This window comes from Rhinatrema bivittatum, chromosome 3, assembly GCF_901001135.1.
Source record: "Rhinatrema bivittatum chromosome 3, aRhiBiv1.1, whole genome shotgun sequence".
NCBI classification, from domain to species: Eukaryota; Metazoa; Chordata; class Amphibia; order Gymnophiona; family Rhinatrematidae; genus Rhinatrema; species Rhinatrema bivittatum.
Window position 1 is genome coordinate 182,303,863 of NC_042617.1, and position 21,576 is coordinate 182,325,438.

At 45.6% G+C, this 21,576-nt stretch overlaps 1 long non-coding RNA gene across 2 annotated transcripts in view; it reads right to left on the reverse strand.

Annotated features, from left to right (window-relative positions):
* LOC115088715 overlaps positions 1-21,010 on the reverse strand; it is an 83,280-nt gene extending 62,270 nt beyond the window's left edge. For both annotated transcript variants that reach the window (XR_003855834.1, XR_003855833.1), the window contains exon 1: positions 20,773-21,010. This is a non-coding gene — a long non-coding RNA (uncharacterized LOC115088715). The remainder of the gene's footprint in view (positions 1-20,772) is intronic.
* Between the last annotated feature and the right edge of the window lie 566 nt (positions 21,011-21,576).

Here is a 21,576-nt window from a genome sequence, read left to right on the forward strand (position 1 = left end):
ATAATTAATTACCCGAACCAATCATTTGCTACCTCACTCAGTGCTGCAGGTGGGACAGATATAATATCCAGCGGAATGTCTGCAGAAGGATCAAGATATCCAATGGTTGTGCAGATGATAGTGTTGGAAATGTATAAGATGCAAAAATAGAAGAATTGAAAGGGAGTAGGACAAGGCAGGATGAGTTATTGAGAAAAATGGCAAATGAGGCAGAAGGTGGAATTAGCACTCGGTGCAGTCCTGGCAGGAAAGAGGGCTAGGATATTGAGGTGAGCAAGGCAGATAATAAAATTTATAAGATGAGGTAAGGATAGCTGATTCATCCTATAAAACAGAAACAGAAAGCTAAAGCAATATAGTGAACATTGTAAATAGACTGAATAGTTTAGAAAGGACATTTTAATCACGAAGTAATCTTGTTTTAATTGCAACAATATTTTACCTCTATGTGCTGGATCATACTATACAAGTATTTTCTTATCATTAATTAGTAAGCATGTGCATTTGTTGGAAACAAAATAGGAAATGACAACGATATTTCCTATTTAATTTCATGTGATTTTTGAAATGAAATGATAAAAATGCGATGAAATTTTGTTGGTTTTCATGTTTCATTTTGGAAAAAATAAAAAGTTACCCGTTGGGCCTAGACTTAGACCCATGGACAGGGCTTCGCCTACACATAGGCCCAGGCCTGATGCTGGGGTCTTGACTGGGACCTGAACCAAAATTTAGGCCTGGAAAAGTTTGCCAGGGTTGAGAAATTTCTTGGCTCTCATTTACTGAATCCGTCGTGGTTCTGACGACATGGCCCAGCCCCGATGCCTAGTCCCAGACTAAGCCAGTGCCAGGCCTGGCCCACAGGCCCGGTTCCAACACTGGGACCTAGGCCCAGGCCTGATGCCAGGACCTGGCCCAGAGTCTGGATCCCAATGCTAGGGCATCAGCCTAGGCCTAGGTCCAGGCTAAGGCTCAGACCCGGAGGCTGGAGACCAGGCCATGGAGCTCATCAGTTTAAATGAACTGCCATACATCAAAATGGCACCCTTTGATGAGGAGGAAAGTACTGAAATTAAGTTGCTCCAGGACGTTCTCAAGCCAACAATGTCATTTTTTTTTTTTAAATTTTTTATTTATTGAAGTTTCAGCAATTTACATTGAAAATAGATAAAGGAAAAAAAGAAAGAAAATCATTACAATAGTACATTTACAGTCCTTAAACTTAAGGAAGAAATAATATTTTCTTATTAATTATAGAAACACTGGGGGATCCAAATATTAAGCGGTTGCAAGGAAAATGTGATTTCATCATTCATCTAGATGAAAAATTCTGTGTTGTGGACCATAACTTCCATCGTCCAACTCTCCTAGTTCTTAAGAGTGGGAGTCCAGGTATTGACGTAGCTGTGCAGGCTCAGTGAAGATATATCTATTATTCTGGTATAGCAGTATGCATCTACAGGGGAACCTCAAAAGATATTTAGCTCCACGTGAGATCACTTCTCGTTTCATCATTAGGAAATCTTTTCTCTTTTCTTGCATTTTCCTGGTAATATCCGGAAAAATTCTTATTTGATATCCGTAAAACAAAAGATTCTGATTTCGAAAAAACTTCCTTAGAATATTATCTCTATCAGTAGTTTGGACAAACGTTACTAATAAGGTTGCTCTAGTCTCAATTTTAATCTCAAATGATTTCTCCAAAATTTCAGATAAATTATCTGGCTCTTCATCATCTCTCTTCTCTTCCTTCTTTTCTGGCAGATAAATCATTTTTGAAAACACAGGGATAGAGGTATCAGTATAACCAAGAATATTCTTAAAATAGCTTTTAAAGAAATCTGTAGCCGTCATCCATTTTGATTTAGGAAAATTCAAGAGTCTCAGATTATTTCGACGAATTTCATTCTCTAAAGAATCCATCCGTTTTATCAAGATGCTTTCAGATTTAATAAAGTTACACTGAACTTCTTTCACTCCTATTATCTCAGTTTCTACTTTTTGTACTGTCTTTTCCACTAACTGGATTCTATTTTCAAAACCATCTGATTTATCCATATTTTGCTTTACCACGGTAGTCAAGTCACATATTGCCTTATTCATATTTATGAGCACTTTCCATATTTCTTCCAAGGTAAGTTTTTCAGCAATCTCCATCGGCCTCCCCACAATCACCTCAATCCTGGGTTCCTTACCTCTCCCTGCTAGGAGACCAGCTGCGCCATTTTTCTTCTGGCTTGCTTCCTCTTTTTCTCCCCCGGAGCCCTCAACAGGGCTCACCGAAGCAGACGGTTGTTCTCCGTCACTTCTCGGGGAGTTAAAGGTCCTTGGAGCTAGAAGTTTCAATGCCAGATTCAGTTGTTCCTGCCCCATTCCTTCTGGGGGTCGAAATGGCATTGCTGGAACTGTGAGACTGGAAAATTGGGCATCCAAATGGCAGATGAAATTTAATTTAATTTATTTTTGTCCCAGTTCCTCGTTTTCCTTGTTCTCTGTAAGACAAACATGTTAAGTCTTTTCAATGTTATATGTAAACCGAAGTGATTAGTAACATTGTTACCAGAACCTCGGTATATAAAAACGTTAAATAAATAAATAAATAAATAAATAAATGTGGATAAGTGCAAGGTGATGCATATAGGGAAAAATAACCCATGTTATAATTACACAATGTTGGGTTCCATATTAGGTGCTACAACCCAAGAAAGAGATCTAGGTGTCATAGTGGATAACACATTGAAATCGTCGGTTCAGTGTGCTGCGGCAGTTAAAAAAGCAAACAGAATGTTGGGAATTATTAGAAAGGGAATGGTGAATAAAACGGAAAATGTCATAATGCCTCTGTATCACTCCATGGTGAGACCGCACCTTGAATACTGTGTACAATTCTGGTCGCCGCATCTCAAAAAAGATATAATTGTGATGGAGAAGGTACAGAGAAGGGCTACCATAATGATAAGGGGAATGGAACAGCTCCCCTATGAGGAAAGACTAAAGAGGTTAGGACTTTTCAGCTTGGAGAAGAGACGACTGAGGGGGGATATGATAGAGGTGTTTAAAATCATGAGAGGTCTAGAACGGATAGATGTGAATCGGTTATTTACTCTTTCGGATAGTAGAAAGACTAGGGGGCACTCCATGAAGTTAGCATGGGGCACATTTAAAACTAATCGGAGAAAGTTCTTTTTTACTCAACGCACAATTAAACTCTGGAATTTGTTGCCAGAGGATGTGGTTAGTGCAGTTAGTATAGCTGTGTTTAAAAAAGGATTGGATAAGTTCTTGGAGGAGAAGTCCATTACCTGCTATTAAGTTCACCTAGAGAATAGCCACTTCCATTAGCAATGGTAACATGGAATAGACTTAGTTTTTGGGTACTTGCCAGGTTCTTGTGGCCTGGATTGGCCACTGTTGGAAGCAGGATGCTGGGCTTGATGGACCCTTGGTCTGACCCAGTATGGCATTTTCTTATGTTCTTATGTTGGAGCCCCGGGGCTCAGCGATGTTTCGTCGGCCAAGGCGTCTGGTGACCGCTCTCTACTACAGACGCCAGCGGCCCCACCTTCCGGGCTCTGGTGCACAAGTCCAAACGCATCCTCGATCCGCGGCTGTCGCGTTGATATCATTGGGGTAGAGGTAATATTTTCACGAATCTTTGCTTTTTTTTTAGTGTGGGGCATGCTATGGAGGAAATTAAAAAAACAGCAAAGAAATCAGAATTTCTACAAAAATGCCACAGAGCCGAGCTGGGTTCGTGTCACAGAGTGGCGGCCATCTTGGTTCCCCCTTGCTCCAACGATGTCATTTTAAGAAGACAGAAGAAAGAAGAGGAGCTCCAAGGCCTGGTCTCTAGTCTCCAGGTCTGGGCCTGTGCCTGGGTTTGTGTCTTGGCCAAGGCTGAGGCCCCAGTGTCAGGACCAGGCCTCTTGGGCTGGGATCCAAGTTTCTGACTGGGCCTGGACCTAGGGCTAGGAATTGGGACTGGGCCTCCGGGCTGAATCCTAAGAACATAAGAAAATGCCATACTGGGTCAGACCAAGGGTCCATCAAGCCCAGCATCCCGCTTCCAACAGTGGCCAATCCAGGCCATAAGAACCTGGCAAGTACCCAAAAACTAAGTCTATTCCATGTAACCATTGCTAATGGCAGTGGCTATTCTCTAAGTGAACCTAATAGCAGGTAATGGACTTCTCCTCCAAGAACTTATCCAATCCTTTTTTAAACACAGCTATACTACCTGCACGAACCACATTCTCTGGCAACAAATTCCAGAGTTTAATTGTGCGTTGAGTAAAAAAGAACTTTCTCCGATTAGTTTTAAATGTGCCCCATGCTAACTTCATGGAGTGTCCCCTAGTCCTTCTACTATCTGAAAGAGTAAATAACCGATTCACATCTACCCTTTCTAGACCTCTCATGATTTTAAACACCTCTATCATATCCCCCCTCAGTCGTCTCTTCTCCAAGCTGAAAAGTCCTAATCTCTTTAGTCTTTCCTCATAGGGGAGTTGTTCCATTCCCCTTATCATTTTGGTAGCCCTTCTCTGTACCTTCTCCATCGCAATTATATCTTTTTTGAGATGCGGCGACCAGAATTGTACACAGTATTCAAGGTGCGGTCTCACCATGGAGCGATACAAAGGCATTATGACATTTTCCGTTTTATTCATCATTCCTTTTCTAATAATTCCCAACATTCTGTTTGCTTTTTTGACTGCCGCAGCACACTGAACCGACGATTTCAATGTGTTATCCACTATGACACCTAGATCTCTTTCTTGGGTTGTAGCACCTAATATGGAACCCAACATCGTGTAATTATAGCATGGGTTATTTTTCCCTATATGCATCACCTTGCACTTTTCCACATTAAATTTCATCTGCCATTTGGATGCCCAATTTTCCAGTCTCACAAGGTCTTCCTGCAATTTATCACAATCTGCTTGTGATTTAACTACTCTGCACAATTTTGTGTCATCTGCAAATTTGATTATCTCACTCGTCGTATTTCTTTCCAGATCATTTATAAATATATTGAACAGTAAGGGTCCCAATACAGATCCCTGAGGCACTCCACTGTCCACTCCCTTCCACTGAGAAAATTGCCCATTTAATCCTACTCTCTGTTTCCTGTCTTTTAGCCAGTTTGCAATCCACGAAAGGACATCGCCACCTATCCCATGACTTTTTACTTTTCCTAGAAGCCTCTCATGAGGAACTTTGTCAAACGCCTTCTGAAAATCCAAGTATACTATATCTACCGGTTCACCTTTATCCACATGTTTATTAACTCCTTCAAAAAAGTGAAGCAGATTTGTGAGGCAAGACTTGCCCTGGGTAAAGCCATGCTGACTTTGTTCCATTAAACCATGTCTTTCTATATGTTCTGTGATTTTGATGTTTAGAACACTTTCCACTATTTTTCCTGGCACTGAAGTCAGGCTAACCGGTCTGTAGTTTCCCGGATCGCCCCTGGAGCCCTTTTTAAATATTGGGGTTACATTTGCTATCCTCCAGTCTTCAGGTACAATGGATGATTTTAATGATAAGTTACAAATTTTTACTAATAGGTCTGAAATTTCATTTTTTAGTTCCTTCAGAACTCTGGGGTGTATACCATCCGGTCCAGGTGATTTACTACTCTTCAGTTTGTCAATCAGGCCTACCACATCTTCTAGGTTCACCGTGATTTGATTCAGTCCATCTGAATCATTACCCATGAAAACCTTCTCCATTACGGGTACCTCCCCAACATCCTCTTCAGTAAACACCGAAGCAAAGAAATCATTTAATCTTTCCGCGATGGCCTTATCTTCTCTAAGTGCCCCTTTAACCCCTCGATCATCTAAAGGTCCAACTGACTCCCTCACAGGCTTTCTGCTTCGGATATATTTAAAAAAGTTTTTACTGTGAGTTTTTGCCTCTACAGCCAACTTCTTTTCAAATTCTCTCTTAGCCTGTCTTATCAATGTCTTACATTTAACTTGCCAATGTTTATGCTTTATCCTATTTTCTTCTGTTGGATCCTTCTTCCAATTTTTGAATGAAGATCTTTTGGCTAAAATAGCTTCTTTCACCTCCCCTTTTAACCATGCCGGTAATCGTTTTGCCTTCTTTCCACCTTTCTTAATGTGTGGAATACATCTGGACTGTGCTTCTAGAATGGTATTTTTTAACAATGACCACGCCTCTTGGACATTTTTTACTTTTGTAGCTGCTCCTTTCAGTTTTTTTCTAACAATTTTTCTCATTTTATCAAAGTTTCCCTTTTGAAAGTTTAGCACGAGAGCTTTGGATTTGCACACTGTTCCTTTTCCAGTCATTAAATCAAATCTGATCATATTATGATCACTATTGCCAAGCGGCCCCACCACCGTTACCTCTCTCACCAAGTCCTGTGCTCCACTGAGAATTAGATCTAAAATTGCTCCCTCTCTTGTCGGTTCCTGAACCATTTGCTCCATAAAGCTATCATTTATTCCATCCAGGAACGTTATCTCTCTAGCGTGACCCGATGATACATTTACCCAGTCTATATTGGGGTAATTGAAGTCTCCCATTATTACTGCACTACCAATTTGGTTGGCTTCCCTAATTTCTCTTAGCATTTCACTGTCCATCTCACCATCTTGACCAGGTGGACGGTAGTATACCCCTATCACTGTAGTCTTCCCTGATACACAAGGGATTTCTACCCATAAAGATTCAATTTTGTATTTAGTCTCATGCAGGATGTTTATCCTGTTGGACTCTATGCCATCCCGGACATAAAGCGCCACACCTCCTCCCGACTGCTCCTCTCTGTCATTGCGATATAATTTGTACCCCGGTATAGCACTGTCCCATTGGTTATCCTCTTTCCACCATGTCTCTGAGATGCCAATTAAGTCTATGTCATCATTTACTGCTATACATTCTAATTCTCCCATCTTACTTCTTAGACTTCTGGCATTAGCATACAAACATTTCAAAGTTTGTTTTTTGATTGTATTTTTATTCTGCTTTTTAATTGATAGGGATAAGTTAGAATTTTTTAGCTCAGGTGAGTTTTTAGTTACAGGCATTTGGACTACTTTTCTAATTATTGGAACCTCACTGTCGGGATGCCCTAATTCTAGTGCATCATTAGTATCCTTTAAAGATACATCTCTCCGAACCATGCGCTGCTGAGCGACTGTCGGCTTTCCCCTTTGTTCTAGTTTAAAAGCTGCTCTATCTCCTTTTTAAGGGTTAGCGCCAGCAGTCTGGTTCCATCCTGGTTAAGGTGGAGCCCATCCCTTCGGAAGAGACTCCCCCTTCCCCAAAAGGTTCCCCAGTTCCTAACAAAACTGAATCCCTCTTCCTTGCACCATCGTCTCATCCACGCATTGAGACTCCGGAGCTCTGCCTGCCTCTGGTGACCTGCGCGTGGAACAGGGAGCATTTCAGAGAATGCTACCCTGGAGGTTCTGGATTTAATCTTTCTACCTAAGAGCCTAAATTTGGCTTCCAGAACCTCCCTCCCACATTTTCCTATGTCGTTGGTGCCCACGTGTACCACGACAGCCGGCTCCTCCCCAGCACTGTCTAAAATCCTATCTAGGTGACGCGTGAGGTCCGCCACCTTCGCACCAGGTAGGCATGTTACCAGGCGATCCTCACGCCCACCAGCCACCCAGCTATCTACATTCCTAATAATCGAATCACCAACTATGACGGCCGACCTAACCCTTCCCTCCTGGGCAGTAGGCCTTGGGGAGATATCCTCAGTGCGAAAGGACAATGCATCACCTAGAGAGCAGGTCCTTGCTACAGGATCCTTTCCTGCTACATCTGGTTGGTGCTCTCCCATTATGAGACCTTCTTCCTCCAAGGCAGCACCAGGGCTGCCAGTCTGAAGTTGGGACTGGACTACTATGTCCCTGAAGGTCTCATCTATATACCTCTCTGTCTCCCTCAGCTCCTCCAGGTCTGCCACTCTAGCCTCCAGAGATCGGACTCGTTCTCTGAGAGCCAGGAGCTCTTTGCATCGCGTGCACATGTACAACTTCTCACCGGTGGGTAAAAAATCATACATGTGACACTCGATGCAAAAGACTGGGAAGCCCCCCTCTTGCTGCTGGACTGCTGCCTTCATCTCAATTTTGATCAGTTCCTAGTTAAGTTTTAGGTTGCTATGGGATTAGGAATGTGTCTAAGTTCCTTTAAATGTATTAGTGAATTCACTATATGTCTGGTAGTGGCCTACTGGGGTCTGATCGAATTCTCAATAAAGTTTTTGTTGATGGGGTTTTTTTTTTTTTTTTTTTTTTTTTTGGGTTTTTTTTTGTGCAAGTGGCACCTGCCTATAAATTAAGGGATGAGCTTGGGGTGGGTGGGTTGGGAATTACAAACAGTCTAACTTTAGTTAGTCAGCCTGAGTGACTCACAGCTCCCTTGATTAACAAATGTTGTTCCCTATTCAAACCTAATCACACTACCTCAACACCTTTCCAAGGTGAGTAACTGAGTTAGGCCTGATCTTAGGCTGAGATCTTTCATCCAGTCTAGGCCTCAGCATTGCGACCAAGTCGGGCCTTAGCGTGGAGCTTAGGCCATGATAGCATTGTCCTCCCAGGTCTATTGCCAAGCAAGGTCAAGGCTTTGGCCTGGGCCTAGGCCTCATCATCAGATCTCCCTGGACTGCATAAGTGGGACCTAGGTGGATCCTGGCCCTGGCATTTTTTGTGGGTGTGAGGGATGGATTGTAGGGAGGCCTCATTTCTTTTATTAACGCCGTTTTTGGGGATTTAAAAAAACCAACAAAAAATGTTTATTTCATTTTTGTAAACTTAAGGAAATGAAATAAACATTAAATAAAAGTAAATTTGTGCCCCCCCCCCAGTAATGAAATTTAAAAAGGGAAAACAATATGTCTGTCACTGTATGAAAGTGAGTGTGAGACAGTGTGTATGACCAGGGGCAGATTGGCCTATCAGGTCTTTAGACCGGTATGCCCAATCATAAGGTTGGTGTTGGTTGCAGCGGCCCTTGCCTGCAGGGGCTTCTCCATCCAAGATCAGGTACCCACCCATGCTTCTCTAGCCTTCCCCGAGGCTCTCGCTCACTGATTATTTGCTCACTTAATTTTCCTGCAGCAGCAGGTTCCTAACCCTGCTCCTGCAGCTCTCTTGGACCCCTTCGCTACCTTCAACTGTAGAGGTGGGAAATAATTTAGCCACCTCCCCTTCCCAGCACTTTCTCTTCTTCTCCCAGTGGGAAGTGGCCTATAGGCTTCCTGTGATTGTCTCACTGCCAGCTCCATTTCTCATGCTATCCTTTGCATCAGGCCCCTTCATCCTTGGGCTGCAGCAATAAAAAAAAATTCTAAGTGAAGAGTATCGGTGCCTTGTAGCCCACCCCTTCCCATGACAAGAGATGCCTCCTACCACAAGAAACAGGCAGCCCACCGAGAAGGTATTACCTTGAGTAACTAATTACATAAGGACAGAGGATCTTTAGTTATAAACAGTGCAGAGAACAACTATGGTCTATGTTACTGTAAAAGAAAGTAGATGGGCTGTATGGTCCTTGTCTGCCATCACATACTGTCGCCTAAATTTTAAAAAGCCTGCGTGCATAAAGATTGGAGGTTATGCGCATGGCCCGGCCTTGTGCACACAGTGCGCATTTTAGAACAGGCCCAGCCACACACGTAACCCCCGATATGTGCACAAGTGCAGGCCTGCTGAAAGGGGCGGGCCAAGATGCGGGGAGGGGCGGGGCGAGAGGTGGGCCGAGACAGCGCCATTAGATGCTGTCCTGGGGAAGCACGCGCCTGTAGCCAGTTAGCACACGGAGTTTACATCTGCTCTGGAGGAGCAGTAAGTACAAAAATAAAAAAATGGGGATAGGTAGGATTAGTTTAGGGTTGGAGAAGAGAGGGGAAGAGGCAGGAAGGATACGATTATAGGTAAGGAAGTTCCCTCCCAGGCCGCTTCTTTATTGAAGTGGACTAGAAGGGAACTGGGGAAGCCCTACCCGTATCGCTGTGCATGTTATTCTAAAATCCCCCCCCCCCCCCCCCCCCCGCGCGCAGAGCAGGCCACCTGCCTGCACATCCATGCGTGGACATGAAAATCTGGCACGCATGTGTTCGCAGGAAATGTATTTTATAAAATGCATGTGCCGCATTGCACATGTTATAAAATTGATGCTTCCATGTGCATGTGCCGTGAACCTCGCGCGTCTTTTAAAATCAACACCTAAGTGTCTATGTAGGAGTCAAACCACTGTTCTCAAATTATTTAACTCCTTCTTGTCAAACCACCCTCAGCAGGTTAACATTTGCCCCTACTCTTCTGAATGATATACTCTTCCCTCTGGTGTCCATCAAGGATCCTCGCTTTCAGCTATATTGTTTAACATCTATTTACTGCCTCTCTGCCATCTCTTAGCCGGCTTAGGTATAGAATTCAAAATTTATGCAGATGATATTCAATTTTTCATCTTATACAGTATCTCTTGGTCTAACACTCTGTCCATCCTTAGTCTTTACATCAGGTCTATTAATATCTGGTTATGTCACAACCATCTGAAACTCAATACATCTATAGCAGAAATTTTGCATTTATCTACAATCCCCCAGCCTTCGGGTCGTCCCCCTTCGCATTTAACTCTTGATAGTCCCTCCATTCCCATAATAATGAAAGCTCAGAATCTGGAAGTTAGCTTGACTCTGAATTATCTATGTCTCATAACATCTCGTCAGTAATAAAAAAACAAAACAAAACCTCTTTCTACAAGATTCATCTTTTGAAATTCCTAAAACCTCTGTAATATCCCACAGATTTTTGCACAGTGCTGCAAGCTCTGATCTTCACTGGGTTGGATTACTGCAACGCGCTATCATTAGGGCTCCCAGACTATACCCGCCGACGCCCTTTACAACTGGTTCAAAATGCCGCTGCTCATAACTTTACCTGCACAAATCTTAGAGACCACATTACTCCTGTTCTTTGCTCCCTACACTGGCTTCCTATCTCACTACGGATATAATAAAAAAGTTTATCGATCATTCACAATCTTATCCACAAGAAATCTACTATTTGGTTATATAGTACCCTTTGTCTGTATCAACCCTGTAGATGAAATGTACTCGAGGTCCCCTCTATTACAATGGCTAGGTTTGACCTCACAAGAAAATGCACTTTTTCAGTTGCAGGCCTGACTATCTGGAACTCTATTCCGTTCTCCCTCGGGCATCTAGCAAACACAAAGAATTTCAAGAAACATCTAAAAACTTTTCTATGTTCCATTCCCTACAGATAATCAACTGCGAATTGAGTTCCTCCCAGTTTTCTCCCAAGGCATGCTACTCTTTATCTTTCTGACATCTGGTTATGATTTTATTGTTTTCTGACTTGTTTTAATAATTATTTTATGTGCAATTTTATGTTTTATTATTAAGAGTGTGTTTTTGTAAACTGCTTTGATCTAACGCCATTGTTTAAGGGGTATATAAACACTTTTAAATACATAAATAAATAGATGTTTAAAAATTCTGTGATGGGCCTTCGATGTAAATATGTATACCCGGAAAAAGTGGGATATGATAAAGACATTCAAATATTTCATTTCATTTATTACTTTTGTTAGTCGACCTTCTCCTGAAGCTCTCAAAACAATTTACAGAATAATCACATAAGTACAATTACAAAAATATATGTAAAATAGGTACAAAAATGCACAAGAAGTAAACTTTTCTCAGAGGAATTTCTAGAATAGAGAGGTTATGATATGAGGCTCCAAAAGCGTAGACTTAGGAATAACATGAGACTTAGGAATAACATGAGGAATAACATGAGGAAGCAAGACGGCCGCTCGCTGCTCCAATTCCCCCTACCCCTTGTACAAAAAAAACACTTACAACCTTGTGGCTTAAAAACGAGGCCGCAGTTTATTAACAACATAACCCAAGCCCTCAACTTGTTAATACAATAATCCAAAAACATTGCCCCCCCTTTTCGTTGTGCTCCTCTTCACTTACCACCGCGTCCCAATGGTAAGTCTGCTCGATCCCCCCCCCCCAAACTTACCCCACCACAGCACCAGCGAGGGTAAGCATGCGGCCTGAGCATCGGCCCCCCCCCCCCCTTGCTCTTTAGGCCTTCCCGTGTATCAGCCCCAAAACTACACGGGCATTTCACCCCCCCCCTCCAATATCCTTCACAATTGAAATACCATACATTCTAACTTATGGCTCAGGTTCTCCGCCACAAACAAAGGCAAACTCTTTGCCTTTGTTCCCCCACTGCGGCCTTCCTAAATCGAGTGCTGCTCTAATCCTTCCTCCAGGGCATTATTGAATAAATCCATTCCAATTTCTGAAAGGTGCACCCCATCGCCCAAAAAGAACCCTCCCAACACCTCCCAGAACCAAACGTGACGAATCCAAAAACCACCCTGCTGAACCAAACATTTTCCAATTTGTCGGTTCAACTTCCTAACCCCGTTGCACCATAACAGTTCTGTACAATACTTAATGCAGATTATAATATCTGACCACCCGACTTTTGTCCTGGGCATGCACTGCAGGATTTGCGCCAGGTCTTTTCTCATGATGGCAACTAACTTACGGCAAGACATTTTGCCAATATCATTTCCCCCCAGATGTATTATCAAAATTCGCGGTGCACCCCACCTTCGCACCTTTCCCTGGAGGAAAGAAAGCAGCTCCCCCCACGCCATTCCCCCTTTTCCAAACCATTGCACCCTCCATAGGTCTGTATTCAAATTGTCGCCGTATGGCCTTTTAGCTGCTCTCCGTTGAGCGTGATGTACGTATGAATGGCCCATGACCCAGGCACATTCACGGATATCGTCCACCCCTTCAGTGTCTGCAAAGCAAAGCACTGTGTTAGTGTACAGAATTTCTCCCACGCCCCTTACTATCCTATTTGCGTACGTATGACCTGAAAACTGTAGACTTCCACCGGCCAAGCCGTTGAATCCTGCTCGCCAACCATCCCAACTCCGCCACCGAAGTTGCTGCCCCAATTCTAAACGAGTGCGTCGAGTACCGTCTCGCGTCCCACCCTAGTCTTTCAACCGCCCATTGTAACACGCGCGCAAACTGGAAGATGGTTAACGGCAAACCATTCTCGTGCACCAAGAAGAAACCCCCTACTTTAGCCCAGACCCTTATGAACTCTTGTGCACTCCTCACCGGGCACACCACCTCATCTCGCGCTCTCACCAAAGAAATCCAACAGCCTCTGCCATATTGATCAGTTTTGGATTTCTGAATCCTCAACTGAACTAACCTCTCGTACACCCAAACCCAGGGGTCGGGAACCAATGGCTCGCGAGCCAGATGTGGCTCTTTTGATGGCTGCATCTGGCTCGCAGACAAATCTTTAATAAAAACCCCCACCCTCCTGACGCCCCCCAAGACCTCCAAAATTAATTTACTACAACCCCCCACCCTCCTGTCCCCCCCCCCAAGACCTTCCAAAAGTCCCTGGTGGTCCAGGAGCGGTCCGGGAGCGATCTCCTGGACTTGGGCTGTCAGCTGCCAGCAGTCAAAATGGCGCCGACGGCCCTTTGCCCTCACTATGTCACTGGGGTCGACCAATGGCGGCGGTAGCTCCTGTGACATAGGAAGGGCAAAGGGCCGTCGGCTGCCAGTAATCAAAATGGCGTCGACTGCCCTTTGCCCTTACTATGTCACAGGGGCTACTGCTGCCATTGGTCGACCCCAGTGACATAGTGAGGGCAAAGGGCCGTCGGCGCCATTTTGACTGCTGGCAGCCGACAGCCCAAGTCCAGGAGATTGCTCCTGGACCCCCGCTGGACCACCAGGGACTTTTGGCAGGTCTTTGGGGGGGGGGGTCAGGAGGGTGGGGGATTGTAGTAAATTAATTTTGGAGGTATTGGGGGGCATCAGGAGGGTGGGGGGTTTTGTTAGATTTTTACTTTTTTTATTAAAGATTTGTCTGCGAGCCCTGGACCCCCGCTGGACCACCGGGGACTTTTGGCAGGTCTTGGGGGGCTGAGGAGGGTGGGGGGTTGTAGTAAATTAATTTGGTAGGTCTTGTATGGCTCTCACGGAATTACATTTTAAAATATGTGGCGTTCATGGCTCTCTCAGCCAAAAAGGTTCCCGACCTCTGCCCAAACCTCTTGCGCCCTCAAACCATGCCCCTCGCACTGCGCCTTGGACTTTGCTGCTAATTTGCTGACCCGCAATGCCCCAAAGAATGCAAAAGCGAACGCCACCCGAAACAGCAAAACCTCATACCGCGACATACAGACCGCCGCAGCTGTTCCGCTAATTTAACTAATTCGACGTATCATAAAGGTTTTCGCTGGTCACCCAGATGAGCGTATCCTCTACCCCCACCCCTTAATACTCGTTTGACCGGAAAACTATGCAGTGGATCACTACCGCCCCCTAGTTTCTGAAAGAAGGCAAAATCCGCCAATTGGCAATGGACCGACCCTAAAGAGTAACCTGCCCTTTTTGCCCACACAATAAACTGTACCACATCTTCTTCTCTTACTGCCCCACCATTCCACCCCAAAGCCATCAAAAACCGAGCAACCGCTCCTCTGCCTGACAGATAAGATTTCCACGTAGCCGGCGCCAATGATTGTCATATCAAGTCCCAGGTGTCGTCCTGCCGAGCTGCCAAAGGAGCACTGGGAAGACCTTTCCTTGTGAACTCACTTGCGGAGCCTCGGCCCTGAAGACGTCCCACTTAAAACGAGAAAGAGCATCAGCGATCAAGTTCAAGTTACCCGGCACGTGCTTTGCTCGTATCGTCACATTCCAGTGCATGCAAAGAAAACCATTTCCCTTAGCAGTCTGGATACCCACAAGCATTTTGCAGCCTGTCTGTTCACCACCTGAACCACTCCTAAGTTATCACACCACTATACCATTCTTTTATTCTGTAAGTCCTTCCCCCATATCGTCAATGCGACTATAATAGGAAAAAGTTCCAAGAATGTAATATTTTTTGTCAATCCTTCAGCTACCCAGTTGCCTGGCCAGGCTTCCGCACACCACCGCCCATGAAAATATAAACCGAAACCGCAAGATCCCGCTGCGTCCGAATATAACTCCAGGTCCTCATTAGCTACTTCTGCCTCTTGCATCATACAAACCCCATTAAATGAATCTAAAAATCTGTCCCAAATTGCCAATTCCTCTTTCATCGCCCTAGTAACCCGTATGAAATGGTGCCCCGCCTTCACACCCACCGTCCGGGCAGACAGCCGACGAATGAAAGCGCGACCCATCGGTATGACTCTGCAGGCAAAGTTCAAGGATCCTATCAGCAATTGCAATTGCATCAAGGTCACTTTCCTCGCACCGTGGACTGATCTCACGGCTTCGTGCAAGTGAATAACCTTATTGGCTGGCAGGCGCGACACCATGTCCACCGAATCCAGTTCAATACCCAGAAAGGTAAGTCTGGTGACCGGTCCTTCAGTCTTATCCTGGGCTATCGGCACTCCCAAGGATTTCGCTATTTCCAAGAAACCTGTCAGCTGGCTCTGACATTCGTTGGACTCACTCGACCCGATGAACAAAAAGTCATCTAAATAATGCAACATGTTGGAGCACTTATTGAATTGAATAGTAACCCATTGTAGGAAAATGCTAAATGCCTCAAAAAACACACACGAGACCGCACAACCCATAGGCAAACAATGATCCACAAAATATCCCCCTTCGAAATAAAATCCTAACAAGGGACAACACCGCAGATGAATTGGTAACAGCCGGAAAGTGGACTCGATGTCTGCCTTGGCTAGCAACGCCCCTACCCCCGCTATGCGCACCAATGTTATCGCCTCTTCAAACGACGCGTATTGAACCTTGCAGTCCTGCCTCGGGATAAAGTCATTCACTGAAGACCCGTCCGGGTGAGATAAGTTCAAAATCAACCGAAACTTGCCTGGCACTTTCTTCGGGATTACTGCTAATGGTGACAAATGCATCCTGTCGAAAGGCCGGGCCTCAAAAGGCCCCCACTATCCTACCTAAGAATATTTCAGCCCTCAATTTTTGTCTCGCAATGTCCGCTAATCTGTAAGCCGACCTTGCATTCCTTGCCCTCCCCCCTTCCCCCGGGCCCACATAAGGGATGATGAACCCTTCACTAAACCCGCTCCTTAACAATGCCACTGCTGCCAAATTAGGGTAACCCCGTAAACTTTCAACCAACGCGGAGAGCTCAATCGGGGAGTCGGCCTTCTGATGCAATACCTCACGGTTTGTTACCTTTTACAAGGGTAGGCTTCTGCCCCTGGGAGTATTTGGAGACCGGATGTGCTCCCCCGCATGAAGAGCATGCATGCCTGAATTTGCATTCAGGGAACAAGCAAGTGAGCTTCTTGTATCTCCAGCACACGTCTGAAATGCCTCCTGTGACCTGTCCTCCCTGTTCGGGCCTTCGAGTGGTATCGTAACCTCGAGAGGAATTACCCTTAGCTCCTCCACCCTCAGACCCCCTAAACTCTCACTTCCTGTTCCACCTGCTGCCCCACTTTTGGTGTTTGCACTGCCTTTATTTGTCATTTATGTTAGCCACAAATGAATGTCCTGCGATCCCCAGGACATAAACCTGTTCCCTGCCATTTTATCCCTAAATTTTTCGTCATAGTTGAGCCAAGCCCAACCATCATAGTCCCTAAAAGCCCCTAAAATGCTGTCCGCATAGGACAACAGCGCTCCATATTGTGTAGCATCAAAATGACTTACTACACTAGCAAGGCGAAGAAAACCCCTGACCCAATTAACAATATTCTTGGAAATTTTTGGACCTGACCCTTCCCTTCTATTCTTCTTTTTGTCCCTCCTTTTGTCTTTTTTCCCACCTCTCCTCCCTTCCAGCAACTTAAATATGTCTACGAACTTGCGCTTGCGAATTCTTTTAACCAAATGTTTGGGAACTTCCTCCTACAATTCAGTTAAGTGAAGCAAGTGCTGGATGTCACATGTCTCCCTAGAGCAGAACTTCTACCCCGATCTTCGCTACTTGAACTAGTCGATGATGATGAGGAACTCGAGAAACTGGGCCTACGGGACTTTTCTTTTTCTTTGCCTGCCCACCACTACTCTCACCATCCCGAACTCCCTGCCTACCTGCTCTCACGCTGTGCACTTCACGGTCCTGGACTCCTGCTGCTCCTACGCTCCGTCGCTCATCTCCAGGCCACTGCGCTTCCAACGATCCCATCCTGGATAGTTCCCGCCGCGCCTCAGGTTCACGCTCTCGCCAAGCCTTTTGCCTTGACGGCCCTGGGACAGCATCACCTACTGCACCTGAAAAAGATCCTCCTGCCCCGCACTCCCTCTGGCTCCCAGCTGTTCCCCTCCCATCCTGATTAGCACCCTTCAATCTTCTGGGGATGCTCTGCTCTCTGCTTGGAGCTCTTGAGGGAGCAAGCACCCAATCCTCCCCACAGAACCTGGTCTCTCCCGGGTGGTCTCCACCGTGCAGTGGCCACCCCCTAAAACTCCCGGCCCTTCCGCTTAATTCTCCCAGTGGCAACCTGGACCCCCCTGACTCTTGGTTCAAATAGTGCCTGATGATGTCGGCTACAACCGCCACAGGGACGCTGCGCTCCTTCCTGCCTGTGTCCTCATGGGGACCCCCCGTGGGGGTAGTAGGCCTAGGGCTGAGTGGACCCGGTCCTACATGTGGATCCCTGTGCGGTGACATTATGTCATGGCCCCTTATCCTAGGACTGTCTCTTGCTGCTTGCCTCCCTTTATTCCTACCCTGTCTGTGCCTGTCTCCCTTTTCCCTGCTGGCTGAACCTACTATCTTTGCCTGCTGCGAACCACCCGGGGGGCTGGGCCCGGGCCCCCAGAACCCTTCGCCCCCTGCTCGTCCTGGGGGGTGGCCGCCCCCGCTGGCACATTACGTATCGGGGCTGTTCTACGCCGCGGGTGAGCTCTTTTTGGGCTTTGGCTGCCCCTGCTGGGAGGCCTCATCAACTCCCTTCGAGGAGGGCTCCGTCGAGCAGCGAACATAATCGCCGGCCTCGGGGAGGCGGGCCGGTCTGGCGCGGGCACGCGGCCCCCCACCCCCCCCGGCAGGGCTCCAGAGGTAAAGGCAAAAATGCGAGGTCCGGCGAGGCGGAAAGGGGGCGCACCGGCTGGAAAGGAAGGGGGGGCTAAGGGCGCCTCCAGTTCAGCACCGCTCTCACCAGAAACCGACAAAGGGGGGAAGGGCCTACTGAGGGGGGGGCTGCGTGCTGGGGGAGAGAGAGCCGTGGAAACCACGGCGACTGCAGGGGAGGTAGGAGGGGGAAATAAGTGGCGACTTACCACATCCCCAGCGGGGAATCACGTGACGTCGGCGCCACGTCGGAGTGACGCGGCGTCACGTGATTTCCCGCGGGTTCCCTCCGGCACCCTCGTTCGGCCCAAAAGGAACTTTTGGCCAGCTTGGGGGGGCCCCCCCAAGCTGGCCAAAAGTTCCTTTTGGGCCGAACGAGGGTGCCAGAGGGAACCCGCGGGGAATCACGTGACGCCGCGTCACTCCGACGTGGCGCCGACGTCACGTGCTCCTCGCAAAGGAGTTCAGAAATGGCGTCCTGACTCCTCGCTGGATCACCAGGGAGTTGTGGTAAGTCTTTGGGGGGGGGGATTAAGGAAGGTGAGGGGTTTAAATTTTTATTTTGGATCAACAATCGCGATTTCCAACGTATTCACATAGCTATGTTGAATAAGCTGGAAATCCGATCGTTTACGCCTCATCACTTTTTTAAGTTAAAAAAAAAATAAGTAGCGTTTTACATTTCAGTTCAAAACGAATGCACACCCCTATAGGATATTATATCACCTCGGATAACAGCAAAAAGGGAAACAGCACCTGTTCTGCTTTGGAAACAAAGCTGGGAAACTTATGGCAAATTTAGTTCGATCAGCCCTTCCCGTCTGTTTTTTAAAGCCTTGGTTGTTTCAAATCTGTGGTGTGTGTAAGGCACATTGTTGGCGTGTGCTGTTCTGTTGTTTGTGAGGAATTATACATATAGTCAAATACTTCGTAATCAAATCAAATAACAAGTGAATTGGAATAGAAGAGATTAGCTTTCCCTCCCCAGTGCCCTCCCCCCAACAGTTAACTTTTAATAACCCTTTCCCCTCAGTTCTACCAAAAAACCTCATCAAATGAGGTGTGAGGTTGTGATCTTTGTGCCCGAGTGCTGTGTCTTCATCTTAAAAGTGTGCTGCAAAACCTCACGGACAATGATAAGAGACCATTGTCATAATCCTCAGGTCTTCTGCCAGAATGACAAAAATAGATTCATTTGTTCTCCTTGCCTCTGTGGATCACTGTGGTAAGTACTGATATATCGGGGTGTATACCCATTCTTAACCATAACCAGTGCCTTAAGGTATATCTTTTGACACTCTCTGTTTCATGTTTTAGTGAGTACTCAGCATAAGCCCATGTGGCTATTCCAGGTTGCCAGGCTGCTCAGTTAATCATTTATTTTCTCGGTGCTGGTGTGAGGCAGTCCAGCTTATAAATATATCTGTCCCCCTTCTCCTGGAGTAGTTAGGCCCCAGTAAGCCATTTCTTTCTTGTCTTTTAACCTTCCCCAAATACAGCTATGAGTAATTGTTAATTTGTCAGGGTTTGGTCTCATGTTTATGCATTCTCTCCTTGGTGGAGGAACTTTCTGTGAGTATGCAGCAGGGTGAATCCATGTAGCTATTCCGGTTGCTTAGGTAACTCAGGTGGATTAGTTACTTCTGCTGTGCTGGTGTGGGGGTAGGCCAGCGTGTATATAACTGACCCCTTCTCCTGGTGTATTTAGGCCATACTAATACAGTTTTGACTTGTTTTTTTACCATCCCCATATGTAGCTGTGAGTGATTTTTAGTTTGTCAAGGTTGAGCCCCATGGTTATGCATTCCCTCTCTCAAAGTGGAAGCAACGTATAATTTTCCAGTTTTAGTTTTTACAAGCCTCTATAAGCTTAAAGTCTAATACATGTTGTCTTTTGTTAAGTTCACAGCAAGCAAAGTTCCTTTATTTGCTATCCTCCTCTCCCAGTAGCTGCAATTTTTTGTATTTATTCAGTTCTCCAGACCCTTCAGGAATTCTGTTGCTTTTTTTGGTGACTCAAACTGCAGCTGCTTGTCTCCTTGCCAGACTTTCAGCTTGGCTGAATATTGTAAGGAGAATTTAATTTTTTTTGTGATATAATGCAGTGCAGATTTTAGAGAATGCCCTGCGCTGCTCTGATACTTTCATAGAATAGTCCTGAAACATGCGGACATTGCTGCCTTCATATTGTATGTCTGATGTTTTCCTATATGCCCCCCAGATCTCACTTTTGTGGGCATAGTTTAATATTTTCGCTATCACCAATCTGGGTTTATTCGTAGCGGCCTTTTTTATTCCTAGACGATGTACTCTTTCTATTTTTAAGCTGCCCTGAAGCTCTGGTAAATTAAGTGCTGCTGGCAGCCATGCTTCCAGGACACCAGCAAGCTCTTTGTCCAAAATAGTTTCTGGGAATCCCATAAACCTTAAGTTTGAGCGCCGTGCCCTGTTTTCAAGCTCATCTATTTTTTCTGTCAATTCTGCAATTTTTTTTCCTGTGTTGCATTGATAGTGATAGCAGCTGTGAGGTCCTCCTCCAAAGCTGTAATACTAATCGGGGAGAGAGCTCTGCGAGAGCGTTTTTAACCTCTGCCAGCTGGCTAACCACCCCAGCTAGCTTTTCATCTAAAGCTGCCTTGATTACTTCTTTTATGGCTGCTAAAGTTAATCCTACCTTGGGTTCGTCCTGCAGTGTTTCCATCACGACTGCCATCTTGGATTCGAATCCTCTGCTTTTTTCTTTTTCTTTCTTCCCTGTTTTGGATGCCATCGTCGTGGGAGATCTCTGCATATAGTGCACGATGGACATCCAAGCTATCAGACAGGGGATTTAAGGTCCTTGAGAACCGTTTTATTGAGGAGGATGCAGGTGGATAGAAGGCAGGCACCGGGAGCCTCAGGAAAGTGGGCTTCCCCGGCTCACCACATCACGTGACCTCCCAATGTCTTACATTTAACTTGCCAACGTTTATGCATTATCCTATTTTCTTCTGTTGGATCCTTCTTCCAATTTTTGAATGAAGATCTTTTGGCTAAAATAGCTTCTTTCACCTCCCCTTTTAACCATGCCGGTAATCGTTTTGCCCTCTTTCCACCTTTCTTTATGCGTGGAATACATCTGGACTGTGCTTCTAGAATGATATTTTTTAACAATGACCACGCGTCTTACAGATTTTTTACTTTTTTAGCTGCTCCTTTCAGTTTTTTTCTAACAATTTTTCTCATTTTATCAAAGTTTCCCTTTTGAAAGTTTAGCACGAGAGCCGTGGATTTGCATACTGTTCCTCTTCCAGTCATTAATTCAAATTTGATCATATTATGATCACTATTGCCAAGCGACCCCACCACCGTTACCTGTCTCACCAAGTCCTGTGCTCCACTGAGAATTAGATCTAAAATTGCTCCCTCTCATCGGTTCCTGAACCAATTGCTCCAAAAAGCTATCATTTATTTCATCCAGTAACATTGTCTCTCTAGC